Source organism: Crocodylus siamensis, chromosome 14 (genome assembly GCF_052110815.1).
Source record: "Crocodylus siamensis isolate JL-2025a chromosome 14, ASM5211081v1, whole genome shotgun sequence".
Classification (NCBI taxonomy): Eukaryota; Metazoa; Chordata; order Crocodylia; family Crocodylidae; genus Crocodylus; species Crocodylus siamensis.
In genome coordinates, this window is record NC_143408.1 from 12,615,793 (window position 1) to 12,642,830 (window position 27,038).

Sequence of the window (27,038 nt, forward strand, 5' to 3'; positions counted from 1 at the left end):
GGCTCTCCATGAAAAGAATGTAAATTTGGTTCTACGTGCCTTGAGTAGTCTATGAAAATCCCTTTGTCTTGTCATGATTGGATAGTTCCCTATTGATCAGTGTCAGTGATAGCTCAAGTTTGGAGCAGGCACCTGTTTGGGAACTACAGCTAAGTTACCACTACAAGGCTGGTGAGCCTTGTAGGTGTTTATCACTGTTCTAGATGGGGGTGGAAGAGAGATGGATTGGGGGGGGGGTGGGAAAACTAAGCTGGGAGGGAGTAGGTAATGTAATGGGAGATGGAAAGGAAATGGAGTGGTGGAGGGGTGGTGAAATGAAGGAAGTCAGATAGTGAAAGGTAAGATATAAAGAAGTTAAAAAGAAATAATAAGGAAGTAAATTAAATAAGGTGTCTTTTTAATAAACATATTTGGGATTAGAGCATAGGGGGTGCTGGCCAAGCTTCCTCGGGTGGCTGGGAGGTGGGAGCAGTGAGGAAGGCAGTGGGGCATGCCACCCAGGACCCCACCCATGGCATCCTCCACCCCTGTAGCCCCAACCCATCTCTCTGGTAGAACTCCAACACAAAAAAAGCAACCTAACAAGTCCCAACTTATATTAGGACACTAAGGCCCAAGCCCTGCTTCTCAAGTTGGCTAGTAGCTTCCATCCCTGAATACCTTTTTCAAACTTGCTTGACTTCTTATTGCAACCAATTCTCTCCTAAGCACTCCCAGAGCCAGACTACCCATTACAGGGTCAGGGACTGGATTTATATGCCTAAATCAGCTTTCTTCCAGTCATATGATTAGATCTCCTGCACCCAGGGGCCAGGTGTATCTAATTACATCATTAACAGCCTGGCCCCTTTTTTTAAGTCCTTAGCTCTATCCACCTGCACAATTACTACTTGCTTCCATTTCTAGCCTTGAGTTTCCTATGCTCCCCTGTATTCCTACTAACAGGGACAGGGAAGTTCAGTATGAATAATGAAGAGTCATTAAATCTAAGTAGTTGTCTGGTCAAAGGACTGCGCTCCAAAACAATTGGATTACTGAAGCCTAGAGAAAACCAGTTCTTCCCAACTTTCCTACATGGGGATCAGTTAGAGTAGGGGAGTCTTCCCAGCATAAGGAAAAGAACAAAGAAAAAAGGTATTGTAGTGCCGTATATAAGAACTTGCTCACATGTAAGGGAAACTTACCTCTGGCCACCACCACTGCTGTGCTCTCTGGGCTGGACAGGCAGCCACAAGTAAGTCCTGAGGTGCCAGGGGGAAACCGTGAGGGACAGGAAAGGAGCCCCAAGGGTGGGAAGAAACAAGGGAAGCCCTGGGTGGCACAGGCAGGAGGAAGGTGGAATGGGAGAGGAGGAGATTCTTACCTTTAAGTCTTCAAGGCCACTGCTGGCTTGAAACTTGAGTTAGCATTAACACTGATCAACATTTGAGTAGCTCAAAGTGCAATGCATAACAAGGCCCTTAGAATCATCTGGATCTGATGCATATCAAAACACAGCAGTCTACTTAATATCCATGCAAGGGAGCTCAAGCAGAATTTCTCATCTCCTCTATGACTCAATGTCTCTATTTGTAAAACAGATAACTCAAGAAAAGGGATGGGTAATTATTTCAGCTGCAGGGCTGCTTAACAGATTTTGGTGAGCTGTTGAGGGCCTCAAGAGTGGCCCCACCCCTTGACAAGTTTACTGCCCCCTGGTCTCCATCTTGGGACCAGAAGTCCTTGCCCTTGCCCCTTCCCCTGGAAGTACTCCTTTTGGGGAGGGGGTTTGCCACCTTGGAACTGGAAAAAAAAACAAATTATATATTAAAAATCAAACATCTGTAATAACATACTTTAAACTTATGTTAAAAACTATTTTTATCCTGATTTGTGTACATTTGCACTGTGTATATGTACAAAAGATTCCATAATAGCTCAAAATGAAGCCTTAGTCTTGTATATTGTGGAGGGTATGGAGGGGTGTGGATGGGTGAGTATGGGATTTCTGGGGGGCTGTGGGTGTGTGTGGATGTGTGTGTATGTGGGGTGTGGAGGAGACTATGGGGGTATGTGTGGATGTGGGTGGGTATGGGGGGATTGTGGGGATGTGTGGGTGGGTATGGGGTTTGTGGGGGGCAGTGAGGTGTGTGAAGAGGGAAGTTGGCTAGGAGTGTATAGGTGCATATGTGGTGGGGTGTGTGCATGTAACAGTGCTTGTGGCTCCCTGGAGGTGTGTTGGTGTATATGTGGGGGAGGGTGTCAGTAAATACAGTGTTTGTGGGGTGTGTGATTGTATGAGGGGAAGGGTGTGGTTCTGGGGTTTGCAGGGGAGGATTTCAGGGTATGGTGGGGTATGCATGGGAGCTCCTGTGCATGTTCTCCTGAGATGCTCAGCCCTTACCTCCACCCTAATGTGCCCCATGCCTGCACTGTACTGCCCTGCATCCTGTGGCCCCTGGGCATTCAGCAGGGCTGGGGCAGCTACTTCCGGCTGTCCCCACTGCTGGCCCCAGCTCTGCCATAGTGGTGGGGACCAGTGTGCATGAATTCCCGACCCCACTTTCTCCAGGCTTGCCCATCAGAGTTCACCAGCAGTAGCCAGGCAGGAACTGTTGCTCGGCATGGGGGGAAAGTGGCTCCTCCCTTTTGCCACCACTGAGCATAGTTTCATAGTTTCTAGAGTCGGAAGGGACCTGAGTAGATCATCTAGTCCGACCCCCTGCCATGGCAGGAAAGAGTACTGGGGTCAAATGACCCCAGCAAGGTGTTCATCTAACCTCCTCTTAAAAACCCCCAGGGTAGGAGCCTGCACCACTTCTCTTGGAAGTTGGTTCCAGATCCTAGCCACCCTGACAGTGAAGTAGCGACTCCTGATACCTAGCCTAAATCTACCCTCTTCCAGCTTGTGACCATTATTCCTGGTCACTCCTGGGAGTGCTCAGGGGAACAGGGACTCCCCCAATGCCTGCTGATCCCCTCTGACTAGTTTATAACAGGCCACTAGCTCCCCCCTCAGCCTTCTCTTTTGGAGGCTGAACAGGTTCAGGTCCCGTAGCCTCTCTTCATAGGGCCTGCCCTGCTGTCCCCTGATCATGCGAGTGGCCCTCCTCTGGACCCTCTCCATGCTGTCGACATCCCTCTTGAAGTGCGGCGCCCAGAACTGGACGCAGTACTCCAGCTGTGGCCTGACCATTGCCGCATAGAGCAGGAGGATCACTTCCTTGGACTTGCTTGAGATGCATCTGTGGATACATGACAAGGTATGGTTGGCCTTCCTGACTGCAGCCCCACACTGCTGGCCCATGTTCATCTTGGCACTTAAATGCCTAAGTCTACTTAGGAGCCCAAGAGTTAAAGTAGGATGATCACGTTTCTGTAATCCCCACTATGTCCGGGCTAGTGTCAGCTAGCAGGAGGGTGAGTTCCTCCTGCTTGTTTCCATAGTACAAGCATTTGTGTAGAGGCATTTGAGGCCTCCTGTGGATGTGTGTACTGACCTCCTAGTCCCAGCATTGCCCTGGCCCGTGTCGCTTACCTGTTTATTCATTTCACTCTTTGGTCTAGGCTGGGCTGTAGTCGTGGGTGTTGTTTGGTCTGGCAGTCCGATGTTTCCTTCGCCCTCAACTTCCCCTTCCCCCGATGAGCCTAGTCTAAAGCCCGCTGGAGGAGGTCCTCCAACCTAGAAGAGAACACATGCTTACCTTTAGGGGAAAGGTGGAGCCCATCCCATCCAAGCATGTCTCTTGTTGTGATGTGCCGGTCATGGCTGAGGAAGCCAAAGCCTGCCTCAAAGCACCATTCCTGTAGCCGCCAGTTGGTCTCCACGATGCACGTTTCATGCCGTCTGCCATGTCTGCTCACTGGCAGGATAGAAGAGAAAACCACCTGTGCGCCCATCTCCTTTAGCACGCACCCCAGAGCATGGTAGTCATCCATCAGGTGATCAGGGCATCTCCTGGCTGCATCATTAGTGCCCACATGGACTAGGACCATGGGGTAATAATCGGTGGGCTGGATTATGGTTTGGAGCATCCCTTTCACGTCCCAAATCCTCGCTCCAGGTAGGCAGTATACCTCGCGTGCCGAGGGGTCCTGGCGACAGATGGGGCCCTCCATACCTCTCAGGATGGAGTCGCCAATGACGATCATGCGATGCTTTCTCCTCCTGGCCTGCTGGTCTCCTTCAGCCTGCATGGGACGTGGGGAGCGTGGAGTTGCTTCCTCCCTGGTATCATCCTCTCCCTCCTCCTCCAGGGCTGCCAAGGCCTCATACCTGTTCTCCAGCCAGACTGGAGGAACTGGTGCTGCCGTGTTACGAGCAGCCCTGGCATGGGCGGTGACCGTCTGCCACTTAGCAGCAGAGGGCACTTCTTGAGGTGCATCCTCCTTGGTTGTACAACCCTGCAGGGAAAGAAAATATCTGTCAATTTCTTCCTCTGCCTCTCGGATTCCCCTCAGCCTGCTAACCTCCTCTTGGAGCTCCCTCACCTGCACCTTCAGGGCCCTAAGGCGGGCGCCTGCAGTTCTTTCTGCAGCCATCTGGAGCCCGCACCACGCTGGCCTGCCCTGCAACTTTGTCATGGCCACCTCTGAGCTGCCCAGCATGGCAGTGGTGACACTGCAGAGCAGCCATTGGGCAGCCCAGCAGTGGAGGTGATGGAGATGCAGGGCAGCCCAGAGCAGTGCAGCTTCCAGGTGGCTGCAACAAAAACTGCCTAGCAGCACCTAAAGGGAGAGCCACTTTCCCCCTGCACCAAGCAACAGTTGCTGCCTGACCACCACCTCTGCTGTTGCTGCTCAGCTCCAATTGGCGAGCTCAGACCAGGCACTGGGGCCCAGGTTAAGTAGCAGCAGTGTGGGAGACAAACTGCTTCTCAACTTGGGATAAAAGGGGTGTCTCCCCCTCGCCACTGCTGGTGCTTCTTGGTGTAGCTGCCCAGAGCCTGCACTGGGCTGCCCTGCATCTGCTCTGTGCTGCCACCGCAGCCCCACTTGGCAACCTAGAGTTAGTGGTGATGTGGCATAGATGCAGGGGAGCCCAGCACAGCACAGGCTCTGGACAGTTACACCAGGAAGCGCCAGCAGTTGTGGGTGGGGTGGAGAGCCATTTTTACCTCATGCTGAGAAGCATTTTTTGTTCCACTCTGCTGCTGCTTAGCCCAGATAGGCAAGCCCAGAGCTGGCGTGGGGTGTGCAGGGTCAGGGCTGCTCATGCTGGTTCCCACCACTACCTCAGGAAGGAGCTGCCCCTGCCTGAGCTGCCTAGAAGGGCAGTGCAGCCACAGAGCTACCCCAGCCGCTCTGTGTGCCTGGTGGGTGGCAAGATGCAGTACAACTAGGCAGTGCCTTGGCCAGGCAGGACCAAGGGACCTGCTGCAGGCCAGACAAAGCCCCTCCCTCCTCAGGCCAGATCCAGCCCACCAGCTGTATTTCATCCACCCCTGCTCAAGAATGTTAGCCAAGTACTTGCACTATTCCCCAAGTATTTTTCCTTCTAAAGAAATCAATTGGAAATGTAGGGAAGACTGGGAATAATAAGGTCATGACACTCATGCATCCAATTCAAACCTGATGAGTTTCTAAGGTTCAGTTCTATACCTGAGAAAGCAGTTATGATGTTTTATTAATGAAGCATTGTAAAGTATTTTGGTATCTTTGAATGAAGGATATTAGTGAAGTGTAAAGTATTAGAGAGCAAAAATACAACTCAGGGAATACATCTGTATTGCTGAAGCAAAACCTAGTAGGCTGAGTAGTCTAAAAGAAGGTGAAGTTATTAAAAGTTGTGTGTAACTGGCTGGTTCCAGCTAATGACCAATTCTTTGTACACTGGTGTCCAACCATTCTTTCTACCAGCCCTCAAGAGCCTGTTTTTTGGGGGGTTTTTAGATTGTCAATTTCCTTTTCTGCCCGGAAACTGGTATCGCTGCATCTTGAAGCAAACTTCGGAGTTTTTTCCAAGCCATATATCCTGATTGTATAATGTATGAGAACTGGGCTTTCTCTTTGATGGATGGCCACAGGACAGAATCTGTAGCACGGCAACAAGCAAGTGACTATAGGACTAAGCAGCTGACCACTGGCTAATGTAAGAAGTTTTAGACGTTTGAGAATTTTAGGTGTTTTCCTCTTTTTTGCTCATCACTTTTTTGACAGGCTGCTACTAGGGCTGTGCGAAGCTTCGGTCCCTGATTTAATTCAGCAGAGATTCAGCCCAATTCAGTGACTGAATCTCCAAATCTGAATCAAGTCAGGGGACCCTTTAATCTCTCCAAATCGAATCAGAACCCTCTGAATTGATTCGGAGAGATTTGGAAAGATTCGGCGATTCAGACATAGACACAGCTTTAAATGTTTTTTCTACATACCTCTCGGTAGCAGGCGGCTTGTATTCACTGCAATGCTGGGGCAGATGGAGTGTCCCACGGAGTGTGGGAGGCTCCCCAGCACCCTCATCAGCAGACCTGGAAGTGGACTAAAAACACTTCCAGTTCACTTCTGGGTCTACCAGAGAGCATGCTGGGGGGGCCCTCCGCACCCTCCTGGCTTGGTAACTGGTGCCTCCTGGATCTGGGGGGCACCTGGGGTCCCCCTGTGCCCAATCACCAGTCTGGGGGATCACGGGAGGGGGGACCCTGCACACTCCCCAGTGGATGCAGAAATGGACCAGAAGTACTTCCAGTTCACTTCCGGGTTTGCTGCTGAGCATGCAGGGGCTCCCCCTCACTCCTGTGGGATGCTCCATCTGCCCCAGCATCGCAGCCATCATGAGCTGCACCTGGTACCTTGAGGTATGTAGAAAAAACATTTAAAGCTGTTTCTATGTCCGAATCGCTGATTCTGTGAACCAGCATTGAATCTGCAGATTTGGATTCGGCTGAATCAAATCGGGGCCAGTGATCTGAATCAACAGATCGAATTGCTGTCCCTGATTCAGGCCAAATCTGAATCTGAATCAAATAGGGCCCATTTCACACACCCCTCGCTGCTACTCATCTAGTTTCATGTGTCCTTCAATTAACCTGGTTAGGGTAAGATGTTATTCGTAGGCTTTAGGATCTCACTTTCGTTTCAAGTAAAGACTTTGGCACTAGGGCTAATGCAATTTTTTTCACTTGTTTGCAGGGATACCATTTGTTACTACAGTGTTTTAGAAAAGAGAGAAGACTGTATATATTAGTAAACAGATCATGTGCCAGTAGATGGCACTCAAGAATATGCAGCATTGTCTTAGGTTTTGTAGCACCAATAGAAGTTGTGCTGTGCAAATGTTCATTAAACTTAAAGCAGCGTTGTTTGACCTAAGGACAGTACTCACCCATGCATCCTGTAATGCTAATATATGTACACTCCAGTTGTATTGGTGCTGAAGTGAGTTAAGAGCTGAGATATACAGACTTTATAAACTGCTGTAGTATCTGTGTTGTATTCAGAGCAAATCAACAAGTAAATTATTTTTGATGCATGAAATACTAAGTATACTCAGTGATACCTGACTTGTGTTCTGATCATCAGAAGCAGATCTCATACCCCCTCCAAGAGCTTCTATCTCTGCACATCATGAAGCTGAGCTTACTTGCCATGGAATTCCAGACATTTATTACAGATAAAAGACCTTCATTTGCCTGTTGGGAATTTCCAGAGTTTGCAGCATTAACCGAATCTGAACATTCCACATCTTCACTTTGTCACGGTTAGTTTAGGCAAAACAGAAGTGGCTATCAAAATTTCCAAAAAAATGTCTAAAAAAGCCAATGGTGAATGCTATTGTACCAGAAACTACAAGAGAAAGCACAGGCAGTAACATAGACAATGCCTTATATCATGTTGCACCCAAACTCTATCATCAACAGTAAATAATCTTTTGAAACCACACATGGAAAAGCTGGCAGAACAAATCAAACTGTAGTGATAATAGCCAAATATTACTGTGAGAGAAGCACCCCAGAGCTGTTACTAAAGCCAACAATAATACTGCCAGTACCTTTAAAAGTGAGGGTAAGTGTCCATGAGAACAACATAAGATTCACCATCACTTACTGTAGAATCAAAATACTTTTTTCTCCGGTATCTACTATGGGCAATCTTGGTACTACTATTTGTATAAGTGTTATCAGGATAGGTTCTAGTTCGAACAGGAATTCACTGAAGAGAGTCCTAGACAGAACCTATGCTATGCAGAAAGTCATTGTAGGTGATCATAATGGTTCCTTCTGGCTCTGTAATTTATTACTCCAAATTCAAGGGACAAGATAGTGAGGGCAGGTACACTTATACAAATAGTAGCACCAAGATTGCACATAGTAGAAATACAATGACAAGCTGTCCAAGGCCAATTATACAGCTTGGGCAGAATCTTATTTCACTTTCCATGACAGATGGCAGTCTTACAGCCACATAAGTGGCACTTTCAGCACTTATGCCCATCGTGCTGGGTGAGACATGGGTGAGTGTAAGTTATGACATTCTACCTGGCAAAAAAATCCAAGGTGGTTTTAGGGCCAAGAACTTAGTTAAGGCACTAAATTGCAAAGGAGGAAACTTTGGTGCTAGACCTCCCTCTCTCAAAGGCATACTCAGGTACACATGTTGATCTGTGTACCTATCCAGGCAGAACACAGCCTCCTGCACATCCTCAGTAGCTGTGTGGATGCTTATGTCTACACTGCACCGGGAGTAGGATTGCAAACTACCTAACTGCCAAAATGCTGTTTATACAGCTGCAAAACTGTTGCTTCAGTGCCTAAAATGAAATAGGATTCTACCTTTATGACCACCATTTCTTAATAATGAGCCGTGATCCTGAAGGGATGGCTAAAGTCCCATAGGTCCTGATGTGATGGCTCAAGAAAGTCCTCCTGCATGGCTTCAAATTCAGAGATGGGCAGTGAGTGTAATAGGAGATCTCCAGCACATATATCAGGGCTTAGTGAAGGTGAAGATGGAGCACAGAAATTTCCTGGAAGCAAGTGGTAAGAGAAAAAAATACATAAAGCCAAGATACTAAAAATATAGGAAGTGGAAAAGTAGTGAAGTTTCCTAGTGATTTCAAAGGTAATTAGCATTATTTCTTCTCTTTTCTAGAGAGAGATATATTCAGGAAAGATTACAGGAGTAGCCTCTAAATTAGCATTATCTGTATGTATGCTGGTAGTTTACAAAGTGCTAAAGGAAAGTCCTCTAGAATATGCAGCATTATTCCTGGGTACTGTAGAACCACCAAGATTTCTTACCGTCTCTTTGTGGTCTTTGGGGTACAAAAAAAAAATCACATGTACTTTTATCATTACTCCTTTTCATTCCTGTAGAACTAGTTATGCATCAGATGAGCTCAGAGCCTGAGGGGGGGTTTTTTCAGCCTCTGTTTTGCACCACAGATTGGAATAGCGTAAGCTGAGACCTGGAGCCAGTGTTACCTACATAAATTGTAAGCAGTGGGTACAAACATATCCTATCCATGACTGGAGCTTCTTCAGCCATGTAACAATACAAATCATCATTATTAGCATCAGCAGTGCCATCAGCACCCCCAGTGGAACTTGAATAACAAACCTAGGGATCACATATTCAAAGTACTGTAAATGTCAAACTGGGTCATCTGATTTTAACTACGATCAGTCCAGAAATTAATACTGTGCTAATGTTAACAAAATCTGTGTGGAGAGGGAGACTCAGGATGATGATGATAATGATTTGTGCTGTTACATGCCTGAAGAAGCTCCAGTCATGGATAGGATATGCTAGTACTGTGTGCTTACAATTACAGAATAAACAGATGATCCCTGCTCTGCATAGCTAACAATATACATTGAAGACATGAAACCAGCAGGGGACCACAAAGAAACAGTGGACAGTACTGGTCAGCATGATAGGCAGTGATTTCAGCACAATAGCAGCCTGTTGTCAAGTTTAATGAAGCAAGCAAAGGGAAGGAAAAGAAATCAGAGGAAACATACCTAGATCCAGTGAGCAAAGAGATGCATATGATGAAGTGAGCTCAGGCTCACAAAAACTTATGTATCTGTAATTGGTTTGTGTAAAAGGTGCATCTCTACCCTGCCTTCTGCCTAGTGCTAGTGAGTTCTGGGAGGCAGTACTGAGGCATATTGTTATGATAATGTTCCGTGATTTTTATATATGTAAGTGATTAGTTAATAAATAAAGTACCGGTAAATGGAACTCAAAGATATGTATCATAATTCCTGGATTTTGTAGGGCTAATGAAGTTGTGTATTACAAATAGATTCCTCTTAAAAATGCTTTATGTAGAGTTTTTAACAGATAGTTAAAAGGCTTTCATTGCTGTTGATAGATGAATGTTTTCACCAGCTCAGAAAATTGGAAAGCCCCTGCAAAGGGAATTATTAGTCAGTGATTAATCTGAGTTTAAAATGCATTAAAATGTATTTTGCACGAACATCTCCTGGTTTCCCACTTCCTCTTTCTTTTTTTCCCCAAAGGTACAGAAGAAAAAAGAGTTTGTGACAGGGAGAGAGACGAAGAGAAAGGGAGTGTATTTCTGTCACTTAGCTACAGCAACTGTGGTGTATTGATAGGACCCAAATAATTATTTCTTCCTTAGACAGGTGGGATAGTCTCCAGAGTATGTGTTTGTTAGTGGGAACATGTAGATAAATGTGAGTTTGTGCAAGTGAAGATTACATATGATGTAGGAGCTTCCTGGATCCTCAAGTCCAGTCCTCTTGTTATGGTAGGAAACCATGTTATACACACCCTTTAATAATTGTTTTTCAAGCTCACTCTTAAAAACAGTTGTATCTTGTTTTAAATATCCACATGTTGACACAGAGGAAGAAAAAGTACTGTTGGGAAAGCCTGTAGATTTTTAGGCAAGCCTGGGTAAGCCAGCTTGAGACAGCACTCCTTTTGAACTAAGCTTAGCTTAGACTTTTCTGAAAAACATGAAGTATCCAGAAATAGGAGAGGGGGAACCAGCAAAGTTCTCCGACAAATTAAACAGGATTTCCACCAGCCTTTTGGGTCTCAAGAGGTGTTGGGTCTCTGTTTGCTAGGACATGGTTAACTTATAGAGGGGAAGTGTATCAGCTGCCTTGAAAATTCTGGCCGTCTAGAACGTACAACTACATTGCTAGGTCTGTTCCCAAATTATCAGGTAATTTTTGTGACATTTTCTCTTTTCTTCCTCTTCTGGAAACTTGTTTGTCCAAGTATGCTTGCCTGTTCCTGCACTGCATCTGCCATCATTGGATCTGTGTGTATACCAGATGGGGACACTGTCCTGCTCAGCAGAGCCTATTTTGAAACAGCTTTTTCAAAGGGTACAATTTATATTGTCTTTACTTTTAAAGAGAAGGTGCGTCAGAACTCAGTTTAACACAACATTAAGCATACTTCTCAGAGCTAAGTCTAGCTGTCAATAAAAATTCCTGTCCATAAAAACCTAGTACTGAGAACATAGTCTCCTGCATCAGCAAAGCACAGCACAAATAGGTTCATAGGAAGGGGCATTTTCTCACAGTATTATCTACAGCTGGACTGAGACCAGAAATACCTTTCCAAAATACTTTGTCCTTCCCAACTTTTTGAGTATAATAGAACTTGCCTGCAAATTATTTCTGATTTTGTTTCTTTTTTCTGCAAACACAGTCCCAACCAAGCTTGTGCTGCATAAAAAAAAAAAAAATGCTTCTGTTTTTCATTCCCTCTAAAATCAGCGTATATTTTCAGTCCTACCAGTCTTCTCTCTCTCTGTATTCCTGCAGAGAGACAGACAACACAGACAAGGCCTCTGTTCTTCAAGCGCATATATCTGGAAGAGCCATCAACTCAGCCTAAATGCTACTCCATGTCAGTGGGAGGATGTAGATTTTGGTTGCTTTGGTTAGGCTGAGTGTCTTGAGAGTTCACAATCAGACAATTTTTGTTTTTTTCAGGAGGGATAGTCTATTGATAACTTCAGCATTTGTGGATGTGCCCTTTAGCACGCATAGCCAATTGCAACAAGGTGGAATTAACCCATGGATGCCCCAAGGAAGCTGTGGTGCGGTTAATGGAATGTTAATTGGTTTAATGGATCTAATGTCAACAAGTTCTAACAAGCTTCCATTTAATGATCTCATTATTTTCCAAGCCTGATTTCAAGTATACATTATTATTATTATCCTAATGCAGTTGTTGATCTGAGATATAAATATCACCAAAGCCATGAAAACCACAACAAAGAATAGGAAGCAGCCCCAAATGAGTCAAGGTTATTTAGTATAAGTGAGAGCATATCATTTGTAGTAAAAGCCCATATATTCTAAGTTTAGTTTATCTGGTCCTATCTTCATGGGAGAGAGAATAGCATAGAATTCACCAGGGTGGCTTTCACTGCTCCAACACATTTACCACATATCCATCTCTATGGTAGTCTAGATGCTTTCCTCCATACCTCCTATTTTATCTCTTTTCTGGAGCCTGTCTCCTCACTTAATCCTTCTTCACTTTAGTGCATGCATGAAGTTGAATCTAAATATCATGTGCACAAGAAGCAGTAAGATAAGGGTTTAACTTTGTTTGAGGAGCTGTCAGTGCTGTTACTCCCAGGGAAGGCAGCCCCAACCAAACCTGTGTTTAAGGAATACCAAATGAAGATTTTGTCAGATGATAGCTTGCTGCAAAACTCTCAGGGATTCCCTAGGAGAGGAATTAAATGGAAACAAGTGCAGTGTTGCCTGAGCAGAGCGGTCTCCAGGAAGGGAATGCTGTGTGTCCCTTTGTAGTGACTCCTCAGGGCAATTTGAGAAGGAAGCAGATTTTTTCTTATAGCAGGTTCACATGGTTCTTTTCTAATGAAGGAAGTACTATGAACCCTTGAAGGAAAGATGGAGCGAAACAATAGCAGAAAAGATTCTGAATGTGCATGTGGGCATACATACTTACGTGCATCCATAAAGCATGTATGTGCTTCTGTATGTATTCTGTATGCATCTGAGTGTTCATGTGTGTGTTTGTATCTACATGTTTTTGGTAAGACATTTATTTAAAATTAACCATGCATAAGCTGCTGTATCCCTAACAGTGCTGAAGTAGTTTTGTAACAGTGCTGCAAACTGACTATTATTAATTTAATGAAATGGTACCTGGGGTTATCACCTCATCATCACCTTCCTGTGGTCAGTTTGTTTATTAGGGATTTCTGTATTGTGCATAGTGTGTATTCCTGGGTTCTGCCTTTTTTTTACTAGAGGCATCCTAACATGGAGTAGTCAGGCAGTGAGACAATGTCCCTTTTGGCTTTGCATCTTACAGAGAAAAAAGGGGATTCAGAGCAGAAGAAAGGAACAGCCTTCTGCCAGAAGCCTGGGCAGAGGATCTGTGTTGTGTCCAGGCTCTGACAGGAGCTCTGATTAGCCTAGAATGGAATTGATAGCAGTGTTTATCACCCATTTAAGAAAACAACAGAGCAACATTACCAGCTACTTGTTGATTCTGCATGTGATCTGCTAGCTAATACACAGACACCTCCTCAGCAAGGCAGAGGGGAGGGGAGGAGAGCAGCCTGCAGTTTCTGGAACTCCAGCTAGGGTTCAGAGGGGAGGGGGCAGGCCTGCTGTGGAGCAGAGAGCCACGCCCAGCCCAGAGAGCATGCTGGGATGCTGGGGGTGTCTGGTTTATCTTAAACCAGCAAGGGGGCTGGGACAGACATTGGATAAATGGTTTGAGCCAAATCAGTTAAGTCTGATACAACATTCACCCAGGTTTATCTCAGACTGGTTTCAGCCATTTTCAAACTGGTTTATGTGCACTGGATAGCTGTTCTGTTACAGGTTTAAACCAGTTTCTGATCACTTAAACCAGTTTATGTGTAATGTATGTCCCTAGCCATGAGGTCTCTTGCAGCATTACTACTTCTGTTCTTCTACTTCCCACTAAACAGCTGTGTTTTTTAAATTGTTTTTCCCAAGTATGTATTAGCTTGTATTTTTAGGCTGGCTACTATTCACTTAATCTTGCTAGGTCCCTTTGTTTACTTCTCTATCCTCACTCATGTTTTCAAAACTAGTTGCATACTGGGGTTCCATTAATGTGCTTGATAATTATTCTATCAAACCATTAATAAAAATTCTAATATAAGAAAAGTCTTAGTACTTCTGTCGGTCTGTCCATAACACTGGGGGCCAGCTAGGCATGTGCCCTGGAGAGGGTGGGTGGCAAATGGCTGCATGGGCTGCACCCCCTCAGGCAGGGAGCTTAGGTGGAGGGAGCCCTTAGGATTTAAAACTGTACTGACTAGCCCCTAGTTCCTGTCAAAGCTGACAGAGGCAGGGGCAGTAGGATCCAGAGGGAGTCTCAGCAGGACTGAGCAGCTGAGCCCAACCCACCCCCAGCAATCACACTTCTTGCTTGGTGGCACTGTCAGTACCACGTGGCCTGACTGCATGGCAGAAGAAGGGAGCATGGAGCTACCCAGTAGAGTGTGTGTGTGTGTCGTGGGGATGTCTGGTGTGTGTGTAGCCAGAGGCAGGGTGGGTGAGTGTGTTTGTGGAGCCAGGGGCACAGTGGGTTGGTAGGTATGGTTGTGCAGCCAGGGGCAGAGTAGGTGGGTAGGTGTGTTTGTGCAGGTAGGGGCTGAGTGTGTGGGTGTGGTTGTGCAGCCAGGAACAGAGTGGGTGTGGGTGTGCAGCCAGGGGCAGAGTTAGTGGGTCTGTTTGTGCAGCTAGGGGCAGTATGTGTGTGTGTGCGTGCAGCCAGGGACAGGGTGGGTGGGTGTGGGTGTGCAGCCAGGGGTTGAGTGGGTGGGTGTGGTTGTGAAATTGGCTAGTATTAAATAAAATGAATGCTGAATCCTATACAGGCAACCCCCACTTAGAGCGATTTTGCTTAGCGCAGTTTCACTATAGCAGTCATTTAAAATATGTACCTGGTTTCACTTAGTGCTCAACGCATTTCGTTATAACACTCAGCACTGGGGTGGGGAGAAGCAGTGGCAGTGTTAGTGAACGAAGTGGTAAGTGGCAGCTGGCGCAGGCCCAGGGTGGGGCGGCAGGAGTGCAGGGTCCACTCTGCCATGTGGTGCTGGAGTGTCCAGCGGGCAGGAAAGGAGCAGTGGTGGCGAAAAAGGGTGGGCAGGGGCTGCAGCCTGTGCCCCATTCTGTTCGAGTCATGCAGTCACTTGTGGGGTGCAGATACCATCCTGAGCCTGCAGCGATCTGGTGGTGGTGGCTAGTCCCAGTGCCGGGTGTCCTGGAGGGAGCCCTTGCTGGGCAGAGCAGGATGTGGGCAGGTAAGTGAACTCACTGCTTCCCCTGTGCTGGCTGGAGCCCCGTTGCCTTCTTGCCATAAATCCGTGGGCAGGCAGGTCCTTGACTCAGGCAGGCCCTGTGGGCAGGGCAGCTGGGCCTGCGCACAGGTGTGCTCGTGACTGGTGGGTGTGGGTGTGGGTGTGGGTGTGGGCTGGCAGAGGCCATTGCAGCAGTGGAACAATGAGGCTGGGAAGAGCCAATGGCTTCCCTGGTGGAGCCTGCGCAGTGCCTTGCCGAGACCGACAAGGCCAGGGCCAGCAGGAGTGCAGGGCCTGGACCGGTGCCTGAGGCCGGAGCCGGTAGGGTGGCAGGAACGCTGGGCCAAGACTGGCAGGTGGTGCAGAACTAAATATATTTCTTTACATTAAATCCTATGGGGAAATGGGTTTCACCGAGGACTCAGTTTTTCCAGAACCAATTAAGAGAACTAAGTGGGGGTTGTCTGTAGTACTGTCATCACCTACCTCTCAGATGAGCCACAGATTGCATAGTGGCTAATATTAGGAATACTGACATATCTTTGAAGATGGTATTGTGTTCTACACAATATCAGCTTTCTTTCTGTTTGTTTTTTTAAAGGTGTCTACCTGCTATGATTACTAGGAACCTTCGAAACATCTAAAACCCAGAAACAGGAATCTCTAACAAGGCCTGCTGGGAGACTTAAAACATTTATGGAGCATAGTAGTATAGGGTTGGATAGTTTAGGGAAAAAACCCTAATTTTAGAAGGCTCCTCTATTTCAGAAGGCAAAACTTTTTTGTAGTCCCCAAATCATTGGATTGTATGCATTATTTCAGCATTGAAGCTGGTTTACTTTGTATTTTTACTGAACTGTATTGATGCATCCAGACAAGCGTGCACATGGGGAGGAGGGGTCCATTTCCCACTGCACGAAAAGCAGCAGCAGACGTTTGTGCCACTGCTTTTTTGTCCCAAGGCACACCCCTGCATGTGTGGTCCAGCATGTAGCAAACTGACTGGGTGGGGTAGAAGAGGTTGGGGCCAGCACCTGTGCTGCCCCAGCAGATTTACCTGGGCGGCCCCCCAGAGCAGTCGCGGTGCTGATCCAGCCACTCAGAGCCTGGCCAGCAGCCAGAACTTGGCTCTGGCCGGCCAGGCTCTATTTCTGGTGGTGCACATTGCTTCTGTGTGCACCGCACCACTTATTTTAGCAGTGGAATTTTTTTGACTCTGGGATCTCCCAGTGTCAAATTTTGCCACTGAGCTGCAAATTAACAGTGCTGTGAACAGATAGACATGTGTTGCATGCAGTTTGTGTCACCTCAAACAGCTTTGAGGCACTGCAAATCACACATGCATGCTCATCTATGTAAGTTTTGCTTTAGAAGGCCTGATTGCCTGGACCCTCACATCTATAATTTTGCTGTCATTGGAAGCTAGATTATTGTATGATTTTATATGTAGTTGTTGCATGCTTGGCTTCTTGCACGTGCTCATATGAATACTGGTTAGTTCTACAATCTCAACCTCTACAAACTTTTGCTTTTGTTTTATTACTCTTGTGGTCCTAAGAGCTGGGTAAGCATTATTTAAGTGGAATAAAAAATATATTGCTTCAGCTTGGGGATCATAACGAAATGGTGGCAACTTGAAATTATTCAAGTACTTCATATTTCTACTGCTCATGAATAACAAATTAAAATCAGCTTCCCTCAATCCAGCTCAAGATTTTATGTAAGTAGCAGCTGTTGAATTCCATCTGGTCTTTGTATACAAGTTTTCTCTCCACTTGATTGTGTTGTGCGGCCCAAGTTGTCCTTTTGGTTTCCGCTTATTAACACTATATGCTACCCAATTTGTCTGCCATTGAAAATTCACATAGTGCTGTACTGTGAAGCAAACCAGTAGATCTAGCTGTGTATTAGTTTATATTAATTGTTAATTAGTGAATGTTCAATTCTGCAAATTTCTGAGCCAACTACTGTAGTCACTGCTGACAATTTGCTTTGATACATTTGACAGCAGAGTGAGGAGATTCGGACTGGAGATCAGGCTAAGGAGGTCTGGTTTAAGACTGGGTTGGTCTAACACTGAGTCTGGTGTAATTCTAGTCTGCTGCTTCTTGATGCAGGTGCATAGTGTTGGTGCTGTTTTCTGTGATATTGGAGCAGGGGTCAGGGAAGGAGAGTGTGTGGCCTACACATATGAGTGTATTTACACAGTCCTTTCATGTGGCCAGGGTCACATCTAATCCTCTCACTTAGTTCTGTTGATTTATTAGAATGTTATAAAACCTTCTTCCTCATTAGGGTAAAATATTCTCCATGTATGGACCTTGAGTCTAACTCAGGTAATGGAGGCTATACAGATCTAAGGGATTCTTAGTCGGTAAATATACATCTTGTTTTTGGTTATATTGTTTTAAGTATAGACCCGTTTCATGATATGCTTCTCCACGTGAAATGAACATCCTGATACATAACACATGTTAAATTGGCTAACTATATTGGTCTGAGTCTGGCATTCTATTATTTTCTGGACATCTAGATAACCCCAAAATGCCATTTATGCACTGGTTGGTATCCTGTGTATGCAGCTCTGTGCAGATAAATGGTTTTATGTGCAGCGAGACTGGTTGTGCACTCTGGAAACAGAATCATAAAGTGCACTCTGTAACAGGGAGCCAAGCCCCCTGTTACTTTAAGAGGGGAGATAGAAAAGGCAGGCTAAAGCTGTGTTTTGATGAGAACAGTTGTGTGGCCAGCTATAGATTTATAGATAGATTCATAGTGTTGTAAGGGACCTCAGTGGGCCATCTAGTCCAACCCCCTGCCCCTGGCAGGCAAGAAAAGAGTCATGAACCCTGGGGTCATGTGATCCCAGCCAGGTGCCCATCCTGTCTCTTCTTGAAGACCCCCAAGGGTGGGGTGAGCACCACCTCCCTTGGGGGCCCATTCCAGATTGTGGCAACCTTGACCATGAAGAACTGGGACCCATCTGCCTGCACATTTGTCAATGATAGGACCGAATGCTGATATGCACAAAATTGCCTGCACAGGCTTCAGAGTGGCTGCATTAATTGAGATGGGCACCTTACATGGATATTCTGATGGAGAGTATCAAGCAAACCAGCAAGGCTGGCAGGGGCCAGCCAGGCAGCTGAGAAACTGTACCACTGACAAGTCAGGTATGTAAGGACCTAGGCAGCAGGGTGCTCCACCTGGTTCCATGGGTAGTCAGTATAGCCTGAGATTTGACCATCTGGGGGAGTCAGATACATACAGAGTACAGCAGACAGGGAATTGGACAACCAGGGGAACCCAAGAACCTGAGGGCCCTTATAGCCATACTTTCCTATGATCCTCTGGTAGAAGGAAACCGGCAGGAGGAGTTGGTGATTCCTCCGGGGAGCTTTGGAAGGCCACATGGCTTGCCACGTTTCATCAGCTCCTGGAAATTTTCAGTGAAAGTACTGGACAGCAATGGAGCCAATGTCAGAGGGAGTGGAGAGATTGCAGTATTTTATGACTCCCAGCCAAGGTTCTGGAGAAATGAGCCAAGCTGCCACAAGCATGCGGGAAGGATAATGATGAATAACAGACTGGGAATGCCGTGTCCATCCTAGATACATTGGCAGCTGAAACCGTCATGAGCAAAATCAAGGAAATTGTAAGGCTCCTGGAAGGCAGACAGGGCCTTAAAGTTAAAGTGAAATTATATGAATTCTTCCTGAATGACAAGGGCAAATGAACACAAAGGCTCAGTGCCAGGGAATATTTGGACAATCCAGAACCAGTTGCTGCTAGAACAGAATTCTATCAATGAAACATTCATAAATGTTGGGGAATCCCTGGGAGGTTGCAAGAAAGAGGCATGCCAAAATAGGTGTTCGATTGATGCCAAAGCCTCTCATTGCATCATACAGGATTGAGAAAACCAGTTCAAGGAAGAGGAAAGGGAAGGTCCAACAATGCCACAGAAATCTTCATGAAGGCAGGGAGGCAAGGGTGAAGTTTGGGGAGCTGGTGTTTGGGTGAGAGTGGTGCAGCATGTCAATTTGGAAGCATGCCACGTGGACCTAAGCTTCTGCACTAAAAATGAAGATGAGTCTTTAATCCCAGGTGACGGTGGACATATCTACATGTGCCCCTGACTGCACAGTTGGTACTGCAAAGTCTTTGTAGTAAATGACTGTGTAGTACCCACCGGTACTGCATAGTCCCAGCAGCACGAGTCATTTTCAACCCTAATGAGCTACCCATTGATATTGTGCAGTAGTGGCAGCATCACAGTTAGTGCCTGCCAATGCTACATTGCCGTAGTGTCTCAAATAGATGAGCCCGGTGTTCTCTAAACTGTAACTATGGATTCTTGTGAGATTCTCTGGCATTCCCTTTGAAGCTAAGCCACTAACAAATGTAGCCCATAAAGCAACTGGTGCCCCAAGGTACTGATAGATCCAGGAGGGATATGACTTAGTGCCTGAAGGGTAAGAGTGGGGCCAGTGGGTTACAGGAAGTACCAGCTGGCTAAAGTGAACTGGGGCTCACTCTGAGACCCTAGGTAAGCCTCCCTAAATACTATAAAACATCATAAATGTTCCATCAAGGAGTGGCAAGTAGGTACTCTTGTATTTCCATCCAACTACCTCTGTGCTAGTGAATACAGATGGCATGAATAGGCTAGAGCCTACCAGTTGGATTTAAGGGACAAAAAAAAAAAAAAAGACTGAACTCAGTGGTAGTCCCTCTGCTTCTCTGCTACTTCTCATTTCCATGTAGGTAACTATCAGGGTCTGTTAGGTTACTGTGATTTTGATACATACATACAGTTATATATGGTAGGGCTGTGAGAAATTTCAATGGGAGTTTTGTTTCAAAGCTGTTTAGACACATTTTGAGCTCAAAACAATGAAATCAAAACGAAACAAGGCTTCAAAACAGCTTTGAAATGAAATGAGGACACTCAAAATATTTCAAAACTTTCAAAAAGTTTCGCGTTTCAAAGCAACCTGGTGGTGGCAGGTGGGGGGAGAGCTAGGGCTATGCTCCAAGTGGCTCTGCCAGCCCCATTGAGCTCAGCCCAATGGCTGGAGGTGCCAGGAAAGCAAGTGGTGGAGCCACTCCGAGTGCAGCCCTGGCTCCAAGCGCAGCCATGGCCAGTGACTCTCCCCCGCATCCCACCGCCAGGCTCAGCTCCTTGGGGCTGCAGAGCCTCCCACCACTGGGCTGTGTTCACCAGGCCTGCACTCTGAGTGGCTCTGCCACCACCGGGCTGATTTCCATGGGGCTGGCAGAGCTGCTTGGAGTGCAGCCCTGGCTCTGAGCGCAGCCCTGGTGAGCACAGTCTGAGTGGCTCTGCCAGCCCCATGGCGCTCAGCCTGGTGGCTGGAAGTGGTGGGAGAGCCAGTGGCAGAGCCACTCTGAGCGTAGCCCTGTATCCAAGCACAGCCATGGCCAGTGGCTCTCCCCTGCCTCCCACTGCCAGGCTCAGCTACATGGGGCTGCAGTGCCTCCCACCACCGGGCTGTGCTTGCCAGGGCTGCACTCCGAGCGGCTCCACCACTGGCTCTTCTGCCACCTCCCACCACCAGGCTAAGGTCCATGGGGCTGGTGGAGCAGCTCACAGTGCAGTCCGGTGGCAGGAGGCAGGGAGAGCCAGGGCTGTGCTCCGAGCAGGTCTGCCAGCCTCACAGAGCTCAACCTGCCCTCCCAGCACTGCCAGACTCCTCCCAGGGGTGTAGGCCCCCAGATCTGTGTGTGGGATGACAGGAGGTTACCACTGGGGCCAGTGGCCACAGCAGTCTTCCTGGCACTGGGCACAGGCTGCACTCAGCACCGGTCCCAGGTGGTAGCAGCAGCCTCCTGTCATCCCACACATGGATCTGGGGGCCCGCACTCTTGGGAGGAGTCTAGCACAGCCCCCAGTTCTGTGCATGGGGTGACAGGAGGCTGCTGCTGCTGGCAAGTGACATGTTTGCTTTTAGCAGTTTGAGGTGTAGTTTTCCAGAAACCCTTGCACCTGTTTTCTTGAAACTTGGCAGGATTCATGCCCTCAGAAGTAGATACCATTCCTGAAATTTTCTTCCAAATCAGGAATGAAATGAGAAAGTTATAGGCATTTTCATGATTCCCCATTATAGCCTGTGGGCAAAATGTCGAAGCAGTGAAACAGCTTCAATGAAATGAAATGGAACAGTGCTTCAAAAGAAAATGAAATGATTAAATGAAAGACTGTCCCTTCAAAATGGTGAAACATAAGTAAAAACAAAATGGTGCTGTTTCTCACATCCCTAATATATGGCTGTTCTGGTTTCTCTTCCGGTAGATCATAAAGGTTCATTTTCTGCATTGTTAGCTGAGGGTCAGCTACAGAAAAACACTTGAGGAGGCCTAAGACTTAGTGGCCACATCTATACATGTGCTTAATTGAGGAATTAACTAATTAGCTGCAGAGTAAAGCATTACTATCTACATATGCAACAGTATTAAACCACAGCAAACTAATTAATGCAGGGAAAGTATTATCTTATGCTGGGGTAATTTACTGCAGTAAAACACATATGTAGATGTTAACTGCTGGCATAAGCTGTGCCCAGTCAGCCCAGCCACCCAGGGACCAGACTCCTCCCTGCCAGGTAGCCACATAGTTTTGTACTTTCAGCACCCTCATGTTCCAGCCAGTGACTCCACCCTCTGTGCCCCCTCTCAGCCCAGTCCTGCTCTGTCCCGAGTCAAATTGCTGCTTTCCCTTGCACATGTGTAAAAGTTGTGCTTTGGAGTTGTTTACTTTGGATCAAACAGCTGTGGCGTTTATTGCTTCACAGTAATTGCATGTGTAGGTGCACCCAGGCTGATGCAGGTAGTAGGCAAGTATCCCCTTACTATGATCAAAAAGGAAGTCTCATTTTGAAAAGAATACAGTTTGGAAAGAACACTGGGAGATGCTCTGACTTAGACAAAACTCAAAAAGTGCCTTGGGAAAAAACTTAGGATGCAGCTGTAAAGTCACTTTATCTGAGTAAAGGGTAGTGTGGATGTTCCATTATCAAGTCTTGGATCTCACCCATGCACCTTGCTGAATTGGTAGCAACTATTAAGATATTCTCATGGGCAGATGAAACAAGGGGCATGAGCCCATTGCCTCAAGTGGTGAACTTGACAATAAAGTGAGATTCAAATTTAGGTCCCACTTAGGAACAGGGTCTGGAAAGCATAGGTTAAGTATCAACTGGCAGATTAGTAAAAATGCATTTTGCAGTTATCTCAGGGGTCAGCCTAACTGCTTGACCCTTAGCAGGCAATCCAGAAAAGCTGGACTAGTAGTTACCAAGAGAAATATCCTTAAATCTGCATGAGTTAGAAAGTCTGGTCTACTTTGATAGGTAGGTATGCTTCCTAGAATCCTTCCTGGTATGCCGAAATGCTAAACAGAACTTGCTGAGTGCGGGTCATTCAACATCCTTAGTTTTGACTGTGAGGGGGAAGGATTTAGGTATAATACTCTCATGCTCTGAGACAGGAGGCATTAAATCAGAGGGTATCTGGGACTCCTCTGTGTTAGCTCCACAGGATCCTGGTATCAAGATTCTGCGCCAGGCAGGAGGAAGGAGGCCTGTCTCACTTTCCAGAGTACCCAGGAAATCTGCTGCATGGGTGGAAAGGCACAAATAAGGGCTTTCAATCTGAAAGTGAGCTGGGACTGAAGTCATCCCCTGGTGTGCAAAATCTGATGCTTTTTGATCCTGCCTGTTGCAAATATCTGTTCCAGGTCTATTGCCAGGCAATTCCAGTTTTTAAAGATGGTTTGGAAGGTCAGATTGTGTATGTCAGCTTGTATATGTCAGATTGTGTATGCCCTGGGGATAGAAGCAGCCGGGCAGCCTGCACAGGATGCACTCCTTGCCCCCGGCACAGCATTGGCTGTCTCTATCACAGGGGCTCCGCAGTCACAGAGGGGAAGCTGCACTCTGGACTCCATGGGGGGGCGGAGCAGGGCTCCCTCCACTCCTGGCAGAGTGTGGGGACCTATGCAGCAGGGAGCAGGGGAGGCAGCAGGTTCCAATGCGGGACTTCCCCCACTGAGAGTGCTGGAGCTGCAGGTGCAGAAAGCAGAACCCCGGCAATAAGGCAGGTTCCACTCCCTCACACAGAGCAGTGCTGGCCAGAGCTGCACCTGTGCTGGGATCATGCAGGGAGCCACAGGGAGCTGGGAGAGCTGCCCAGTGCAGAACTTGGGATCACAGTCCAGCTTGGTGGTGCTGGCTTGGGGCAGTGCCAAGTGGCAGCAGCTCCCTGAGCTCTCCCCTTGCTTTGATTGCTGAGGGGAAAGGGGAGCTCTCTGTCCCCCACAGTGCCAGGTTGAGGACAAAAAGCTTCCCTGTACCCTCAGCAAGGCAAGCAAGGGGAGAGCTCAGGGGACTGCTGCTACTCAGTCGCAGGGCATTGCCCCAAGCCGTCACCACTGAGCCAAGATGCATTTTAAGATTTATGTGGCTGGAAGCTGTCCCTGACGCCAGGACAGCTCCCCCTGCTCCTTGGAGCCCAGGCCTGATCCCCATACCTTCTGCTAATCCAGAGCTGGCCCTGGGGGAACCTGGAGCTCACTCTGGCTGCTGCAGGGGCACAGAGCAAGGTTGGGGGACATGAGCAGCCCTGGACTCAACTGCTCCTGTTGGGAGCAAATTTGCTTCCAACACTGGTGCACATGTTATTTCAGTGGAATCTATGGGAGCATGACAGTTGGTAAATCAGGCAGGCTGGCCAGTTTCCTTCTACCAGAGGATCATAGGAAAGTATGGCTATAAGGGCCCTCAGGTTCTTGGATTCCCCTGGTTGTCCAAGTCCCTGTCTGCTCTACTCTGTATGTATCTGACTCCCCCAGCTGCTCAAATCTCAGACTATACTGACTACCCCTGGAACCAGGTGGAGCAGCCAGTTGCCTATGTCCTTACATACCTGACTTGTCAGTTGAACAGTTTCCCAATTGCCTGGCTGGCCCCTGCCAGCCTTGCTAGTTTGCTAGGAGGAGTTGAAGAGATGATTGGGGGAGTTGCTAGCCAGCTTTTTGAAGAAAATATTTTCGTTCTTTCAAAGTATGTTTTTAAAAAGTGTCATTCTATGGAAAATTTTACATTTCTGACTTTTTTTACTCAGTTGTGAGCTAAAAAATAAAAACAAAAATCAGGAATGTGATTTCTTTTTTTATTTTGGCAGGAAGGAAATTCCAGTTCATGCACAGTTCTTCCAGAAAAAAAGGTAAGGAGAGCCTGGACTTGTGTAAAGAAAAGCACCACCATGGTATATGGTAGAAATATAAGAATAAATGTACTGCAACCACTCTCTTTGAGAACAACAAAGAGACAAGGGTCAGAGGCTCTAGAATTAGAGGAGCTTTTTGGGGAATGTAAAAGGAACTTTATGCTATCAGAAAATCTAGTACCACCAAACATTTACAAGAACAAATGATGAGAAAAAGAAGAGACTAAAATTAAAAACAGGTGAGGTGAAAGAGCAGTAAGGATTCCTTTTCATTTCAAAGACTGTGTAGTTAAGGTATTTAGTTTTCTCTGTATTTAGGGAGATGTTACAGGAGTGCCTTCTAAATGAAATGTATCTGTATATTTTTACATGGTTAATTATGAAGTGCTGATGGATGGTGCTCTGGGTAGATGTAGCATATTTCCTGGTTTTGCAGAATCAGTTGCATTTCTTGTGTACTGCGAATTGCTTCCTCGGTGCAGATCTTTACATCTGCTCTTATCAGAGGGTCCATGTGACATGGTTTCAGTGACAGGTGAAGAAATATGTGCAATATATCTCAAGAGGATGGAGAAGCAAAAAGCTGCCCATTCCTCCCGTCCATATTCTTTATGCTTTTCCTTTAGTTGACAATTGCTTCAACTGTCCTCCTTTCCTTTTTTCCACTTTCCTGTTGCTTTTTTCTTTTCCCCTTTCCTATTTCCTCATATCTCATCCTCATGTTACCTCTGCTACAATTATTCATTGTCACTAGAATATTCATTCTCAATCCTCTCTCTCTTACTTTCACCTGAGGTCCCTTTCCCCACAAGTTTCCATTTACTGCTACAAGCCAGTGATCACCTGTGGCATAGGGATTAAGAGAAAAAACAGAGATAGTAGCTACCTGCAGGTAATAGTATGGTAATAGTATTGATGTGGAAGAGCAGTCCAGAGCCTCATTTAGACTCCACTTGGATTTGATTTTTTTGGTGAGGAGACCTCAGGGGGTGCCTATTAGAGGTTTTAATAAAGGGTGGATGGCAACATAAGTGCATGATGGACATCAAACTGTCTATGAGTTATTCTGTGCACTCATCCATCCTGCTGTCAACAGCACCAACTCATCCAAATTATGGCTTCTTTGGGGGCCAGGCTGCTGGAGTTCAAAAACCGAGAACAGTAGTTTTAGGGACAGCCCTGCAAGGAGGGAAAGAGTATAGGTTTCCATCAACGCATGATACCCAGAGTTTTACTCACTTTTTTTTTTCTGTAGGCAGAGGTCATTTCAGAAAACACACCCTAACTGTATCCCTTATTCTGCCCAAAGTCTCCCTTCCCATTGTCCTATCTTGCACAGACATTGTCAACAGATAGAGACAGCAGGGGGAGGTGGTACCTGCCTTGTCTATTGCCTGACTTCAGACTAACATGTTAATTATTTCTGTGAACAGATGAAGAGTTAGGATTTATAAATTGCATTATTTTGTTTGTTTGAGAGAAGTAATTCAAGTCAGTATTTTAAATTTAAATGGGATGAGGAGAGGGAGTAGCACTGAGGAGAGGGGGCAGTAATGGCTGCTGTCAGCTATTCTTTGATCTTTAGAGCAGCACAGATGTGGTCGAACCTGTGGGAACCATTAACTGGATGTCAGTTGGGTAACAATAACTAGATCAATGCTAAAATGGTAGGAGTTTTCATGTGGGGCACCCAGGGCTTTCTTCTGGGTCCAGAGCTGTTTTATTAATAATTTGCATGTAGGAATTGATGCAGATTAGTGATCAAATTTGCATTGCATATGACAGAAAACTGGAAGGAGTTGGAAATGGTTTGGAGCAGCATTTGTCAACCCGTGAGTCACAAAAATATATGAAAGGGTCACAAACAAACTTTAAAAATGGATAAAATTTAAAAATGGATTCTCCTTTAGAGGAAAAAAAAACACATGGGAAACCTTGACTTTTCCTTTGCTGGCTGTCAGAGTTCCAGCCTGCAAGGGGCTGTTTGAGGCTGCTTGGGGCACCCCTTGCCCCATGCCCCCTCCTACTGCCCCAAACACTGGGGACTGGGACCTGGTATGGGTTGGGGGGCAGTGGGTCAGGAGTGAGGGGCTCTGGGTTGGGACTTGCCGTCAATGTTTACAAATGGGTCCCGCTACGGAAAAGGTTGAGAGCCACTGTTTGGAGGATAGGATTAGAAATCAAAAGGATCTCAGTAAATTAGGAAATTGCACACTAGAAGGTAAAATGAAATTTAACAAAGACAAATATAAGGTGCTGCTCTTAGGTAAGAAAAGCCAAAGTCATGCCTCTATTAGGCCTGTGGAAAGCAGGAAGCATTTGCCTTGGATTTGCATTCAGCTGATTCGGAGGGACAGTGATTCGATTGGGTGATTCAGCTGCAGAATTATACATGCTCATGACCCTTCTCTCCCATTTTCAGAAAGTCTTTCTGAGCTCAGAAATTCACTCCTGAGTGACTCCCCAGCTCTCATGCCTCTTATACAAGTGCCAGCATAGTAACTTTATATCTGCTTGAATTTGGGGGCTTTTATTGTGGTCAAATGTAGGAAAACATTGGCTG

The 27,038-nt window shown here is 46.5% G+C and overlaps 1 protein-coding gene across 9 annotated transcripts in view; it reads left to right on the top strand.

Moving 5' to 3' along the window:
- Nucleotides 1-27,038, top strand: part of PKNOX2 (PBX/knotted 1 homeobox 2) — an 827,020-nt gene that overhangs the window by 464,212 nt on the left and 335,770 nt on the right. For 8 of the 9 annotated variants that reach the window (XM_090027048.1, XM_090027051.1, XM_090027055.1 and 5 more), the window contains one exon: nucleotides 24,431-24,472. The exons of the other annotated variant lie outside the window; for it this stretch is intronic. The gene's annotated coding sequence lies outside the window, so the exon portion shown is untranslated. The remainder of the gene's footprint in view (nucleotides 1-24,430; nucleotides 24,473-27,038) is intronic. 9 annotated transcript variants of the gene reach the window in all.